The sequence below is a fragment of the Rosa chinensis genome, chromosome 6, assembly GCF_002994745.2.
Source record: "Rosa chinensis cultivar Old Blush chromosome 6, RchiOBHm-V2, whole genome shotgun sequence".
Taxonomy (NCBI): Eukaryota; Viridiplantae; Streptophyta; class Magnoliopsida; order Rosales; family Rosaceae; genus Rosa; species Rosa chinensis.
The window spans coordinates 40,118,855-40,125,571 of NC_037093.1; positions in this window are offsets into that span (position 1 = coordinate 40,118,855).

The following is a 6,717-nucleotide window of genomic DNA, read 5'->3' on the forward strand; positions in this document are numbered from 1 at the left end:
TTTCATCTTAAGATTTTTACCACCCTGGGACGAACATGTTTCTTTTTCTCATTAGATACTGCTAGTGGATCAACTATCCCCACGCATAATTTCCCAGACTAAGAAGAGTACTTATTTAGCTCAAGTAGGATAGAGCCTACATGACCAAACAAAAAGGAAGATGGATCTACCCTAAAGGATGAACAGCATTAGTGGTTATTAAGCAAAGCATCAGACTGTAAATTTAGCAACGTCCACAAAGCATTACAGGTTGTGAAATTGTACGGCTGAGCTTGATTACCATTTATGTTTCCCCGGGAACGTACAATAAATGGCTAGAGAGGGGCAACATGGTTAGATCCCGGACTCTTATATTTTTAGGGCACTATAGGCGGTATCTACACTATCCAAGTTGCAACCTTATCAGGCTGATCAAGGATGTATGGGACATTTACGTGCCAAAAACCCTTTTGAGGGCGTTGAACGTCAATCACTTGCACCACCACTCGCCCAAACCTTGGTGGCGGCTCGATCAACACTGACCTCCACTATGTAAGTGACTCCTTAATTTGGATCCGCGGCTGATTGTAACAAAAAGCATTTAGCAAACAAGTACATGTTGCGAATCGTTAGCCGTCACCATAGAAGGGAATGCTCAATGATGTGCTCAGACTCTTTCCGTTCCCTTGTTGTAGCTTATTTAGCAAACAACCTCATACATGTGGTTAAGTAGCATATAGATGTGCTGCGCGGTAATGTTTTGGGATGTCAACTGAACACCGTGGAATCAATCGAGGGTTTCTCTCCCTTCGCACATCTATTAACAAACAGTAGTACTAATCTGCTTATTGATATTAAATCTATCAAAACATACAGAAAATATAACACTCAAAGTAATCGTTACGAGACAGAGTAGATAAGAGGTTACGTTGTATAAGATTACAACTGAAAAGAGACGTCCTTTGTAATATAACAATCATGGGATATATATATATATATATATATATATATATAGATTGAAATCTTAACTAGTAAACTGGGCTGTGCGTGGTTATTTATAATTTGTGGCATAATCGTAACCGTAAATTAAAAAGTTAATTAGGTCAGTAGGTAGGATGTCATCTATATCCCGAGTAGTGACCAAAAAAATTGTTAGTATAGCCTTGCAAAAAACATGCCACAAAGCTACATGTTCCTGCAACTTTTAACACTACTGATTTAAGTGCATCATCTTCTTGCTTATTTTTGGTAAATATTAAACAACAGCAAACTCTCAAGAAATATTTCTCAATTGAAAGGCTGCGCAATAGTGATAAACTACATTAATTAATTTAGACCTTACTTCAGTTCATTGGAAATATTTCAGATTACATAGCACATGATTAATTAATAAATATCTGGCAATAGAATCGAAGAGGCAGGTTTAAATGTTTAATAAAGCAAAACTGATATAAACCTTTCATTTGGGTGCTGATTTTGTGGTGGAGTTCTGTACATGACTAAGAGTGTGAAGAATAGACAAGATTAGACATGCACCGTAGACAAAGTCTAGAGAGAATTCATGAGGGCAAATAAGATAAAAAGTGCCCACAACATTAAGGTAGCTAAACTGTCATTATCGATGTTAATTACGTCGCAATCTAACTTTTGAATAATGTATAATATTCAGAGATATAACAATCTGCTGTGGAGAAATATCGTTGTGTGGTTAGTTGAGATGAGACTTAATCCCCTGTAAAGCCAACTAACTGTACTTGACTCCAAACAAAACACATTACTTTAGTGGGGTTTTAATAGGGGTTGGTTATTGCAATTGCATAAGCATATATGTATGCATGAAACAACAAGCTAAGAAACTATAGCGGTCTGAACTAATATTGCAAATTCTTGTGGGTTGCTTCAGTTTATGTTGTTTTGGATAACACGTCACACTATTGGAGATCGAACTCTCTGAATAGGCTGCATGCATGTCTGAGAATTTCGTTGCCGTTTAAGACTTCTCATATATATGATTAATTTATACATAATCCGTGTAAGTGACCACGTTTGCTAATTAATAAACAAAATTAACAGACACGTACTTCCATCATTACTATTGGTTCAAGAAAGTAATTAATTGAATAATATATACGAACCCTAATTAAATGGTACCTTGGAAGTAAATTTTAATAGTTCAGTAAGAACTGGAGAAAGATGCAGCTGATATTGTTCTTCTGATTCAGCTGGTATGTAATTTTGTGACAGCTAGGGTTTTCTTCCTTGTTAATTTTTGGGATAGATTTTCATCAATGAATTCGTCTTCCCTTGCTCAAAAAAAAAAAAATCCCATTTTATTTATGAATGCACGTACATGCATGCTGTGAAAATTTAATGAAACCAAACATGCATTAATACGATGACATATCATGTAACAAATGCACTCAATGAAGAGAACAAAAAACATGGTTGTATTAGGTGGTTGCATATATGTGTGTGTGTTTGTGTGTATTAAAGAGAGTTTGATATCTGAATAGTAGTCAAAGTAGTTTGGTGCATTTTTTTTCATCAATGGCTGCTGATATAATAATTGTATATGAAGGGTGTGGGTTGGGAAGATTTTATATCGAAGATTGGGTTGCTTATATGGGTTTCTTTGGAAGGTAAGAGAAAAAGGTACATGATGGTTTTCATATAAAGACATCTGAAGGAAATGGATGTTTGTCTGTGCAAGTAACTGAAATGCTTTGCATTTACTGTTTGAAAGCTCTTGCAAACCCTTCCCTATATGCTTCCTGGAGAGAGAGAGAGAGAGAGAGAGAGAGAGAGAGAGAGAGAGCTATATGATTGAGTTGGTATATGCACCTCAGAACAGCATAAGATGACTTTTCACAACAGTTGGTTTGTGCTAAATTGATTGAGAACGTTGAGAAGCAGCTTTGGTGAAGATTATATAATACCTCATGATATATACAATCAAGTAATACTGATGTGATTAAAGCTCCTATGACGGGCCCTTATAGACTTACTAATTTGGAAGTTCTCTAACCGTATCATTTTCTACCAAGACTATCAACAATCACATTACACCTGTGTGATCTAGATAGATATTAATAACTACTTGACTGCTTAACCACAATTATGCATATTTGTTTACTTAGCTTTCGTATACAGTACTGTGTTTTTCTTAATTTCTATCTTAGTAATTACATTCAAGTATAAATTAACACTTAGCAAATGAAAGAACTCCATTTTTAGCGGACTCTATGATAAGACTTTATCATTCATCATAAGATATTGTAATCAAGTAATGTTTGAAGTGTTAAACCCTAAGAACACCACACTGCTGGTTGTGTATGTGGTTGTTTTAAATGAATTATATAAGAGAGTTCATTGTATCGATACCTTATATGAAAGTAAATTGGCTCCATGCAGAGTAGATTAGGTTGGTTTCGTTTCGTGCTAGACTACGGGCTACATTTGAACTCGTCTATGTACCGCTATAGGAAACTAATATAATTGTGCGCATAATATGTTCATCATTTATTTATTTAATTTAATGTATCCTGCTCTACTAAAATTAGATTTCGCAAGCACCTTGAATAAGGTGGTCATAGAGTCTACCACCATCATTCCTATCTTTGCACGCTCCCCACATCCAAACTAGGTTAAATATAGGATCGAGGACAAAGATAAATATATTTTCTATAGGAGCTTATGTTTTTTGGCTGACTAAAAATTGAAGAACACAAATGACTTATGCTACATCAGTACCATGTATCCAATTAACACACATTAATTATAAAACTAACGGTAGGTTGGGTTGAAATATTTTAGCAAATACAAGATAATGAATTGTCAAAACTATAGGCAGTGATTTGTCAAAAGAAACAACTAGAGGATAGTGAAACGTAATTTTATCAAATACAATACGAAAAGAATGGTATTATTGGATTGGTATATCCACCATTACTTGTCACTAGGACATGGATTTGGTGCTTAGCGTGCAATTGGTTTTTATTGATGTTCATACATAAGCTAGCTATACTTTCAAGCATATTTTAGATGGAAGAGAGGTGTTTTCATTTCGTGGGATGTCAAATCTCAATCAACTAAGAAACAATATAGAATCATTAGGTATAGGCGTTTTCTCCAAATGTTTCAACGTTTTTATTTGACTTGTCATCTGCGGGGAACAAAGTATGGACAGACGGCTTACCCATACTTTTCTTCATGTTGTCCTTGCACGCCATTACTAGCCTCAACCTAGCCGACCCTTTGTCTAGCTAATTTTACAGGAAAAACATCGCAAATAAATATGAAAGGAAAATGACAAACACAGAAAAAAAAAAAAATAATAAAAAAAATAAAAGAGGAAGCAGAACTTCGTACCTAACTGCTTGGGCTTGTACTTGAAATTTTAGGCTTGAAAGTTAAAAGATATGCCACATACGAGAACTAAAGACTCAAGCTTGTGACCTGCTAAAAGTAAAAGTGTTTACAGTGGGGTTGCACTTCAACATGGATGCAACACAAATTACATTGACCACTTTATATTATACTAGCACTTTAACATGTGCTCCTCCTCATATGTCAACTGATTTTTATTTTTGATTTGTTTTAAATTAAAAAAGTTACAATAATTTCTGTCCTGAAATATTGAGGAAGCTTCTCATTTTTTCATGGGAGGTATTATAATTTTTTCAAATATAATATAGTCTATAGACTATCTTATCCTCATATAGAAATAATTTGTTTATTAATATATCTATATTATGTGAGGGCATATATGGTAATTCAAAGATTTAATCATTTCCTTATATGAGGGCTTAATTATATACTAGACGGGTCCCACACACTATGTGTATGAAAATTAATATTTTTTTAAAACAGAGTAGGTAGTTTTTTTTTTACAGGAGTTGATAGTTTTTTGTGGAAGTTTGTGGTTTTTTTTCACATACTTATCTGCTTTCCACTTTTACATTTTTTTCTTTCTATTTTCTGTTTATTTTATAAATTGACTATTTTACCCCTATCTGTTTTATGAGTGTTAAAGTTTTTTAATAATCCAGGGTCATTATGGTACATTTTTTTTTGTTCTGGCTAACAAACTCTCTTCTCTTTATAATAGTATAGATACAAGATATAGAATTTCATTTTTTTTTGTTGAAAATTTTGGATATTTTGAAATTGATACAATTGCATCTTAGTCTCTACCAGTGTTCTAAAAAACGGCCGCTCAGGCCAGCTCAAGGCCTTGGTTGATGACTGCAAGAGGACCTTCCAGGTTATTTTCTTTAGGAATCTATTTGATTACTTATGCTGTTAGCTTGCCATTAAATTGTTCTATTAGGGTTTAGGGTTTAGGGTTTAGGCCTGGGCGGCAGCAGACCGAGGCGAGTAAGGGCTGGGCGTTGGGCTCTCAGGTGGCCGCCTGGGCGGTCTAGGCGGAGGCTGGGCGGTCCTAAGAAGCTCCGCCTGGGCGTTAAGAGTTGGGCATCGAATATATATATATATATATATATATATATATATATATATATATATTATTCTCATCAAAATCAAAACAAGGATTAGAAAGAGACTTCATCTCTAATTCGAAACAATTGAAACCTCATCCTTTGAATCTCTGACCACCTCTCTCAATCCCCTTGATTCAAAACTAAAATCCAGCTCTCTCAGTCATGTGGATTCAAAACTGAAAACTAGGATAATGCCTTTGATAAGAGCAATTGAAAAACCACAAAGTCTTGAAATCTAAGAACTGAGATCGACCTTCTTTTTGTGGGGTTATTCACTCGGTGATTGAACGATGAAGAAACAGAGAAAAATTGATGAAGAGAGAAAAGAGAGAGAATGTGGAGGGTGGTGGCTATTACTTGGTTGCTGTTTGTCGAGAGAGAGAGAGAGAAGAAGAAGAAAGGATCAGATCAACACAACATGAAGAATGGAATATAATAAAAAGTGTGGCTGCTGTTTGTCGAGAGAGAGAGAAGGGATAGGTCATAGATGGGCAAGTGGGCTTATAATTGAATATTGCTTCTATGTTTCCTTCATTTAATTAAATAAATATTCAATTAAATAAGTGTTTAGTTAAACAAAAGTTTAATAATATATATATATATATATATTTTTCTCCTCTTATTTTATTTTCCTATATATATATATATATATAACATAAAAATTAAAAAAATACAAAACCGCCTGCCTAGGCGTCTGGGCGCTAGTCCCCTGTCCATCGCCCGACTAGCGCCTAGCGTTTTTTCGAACCTTGGTCTCTATTCATGGTCTGGTCGTAGTTTGGCAACATAACATGCATGTGATTTACTATATGATAGATACTACTGCACTTATCACTTATTTGACGCATATATTATCTACAGTTCTACACTATTATTAAGAGAAGAGGGTTTGTTAGCCAAAATAAAAAATTTTGACAGGAATGGCCCTAGAAGATTAAAAAAATTTGAGAATTAATTAAATCACAAGGACAATTATGACATTTACAAAATATAATTTTATTAAAAAGAAAACCAAAAAAAAAAACCTACAACCCACTTTTCTCTTCCACTATCTTCTCTTTGCAATAACCGTCTTCTTTTTTATTTTCTAAAAAAAATATATATATTTACACATGCAAAGCATGTGCGGAGAAATGCTAGTATCATTTAATTAACTACATTATTTGAGCTATCGATTTTTAGAGTAATGCTATAAAACTTACCTTTTTTTTTTTGGGGAAAGATGACCAAATTGTATTAC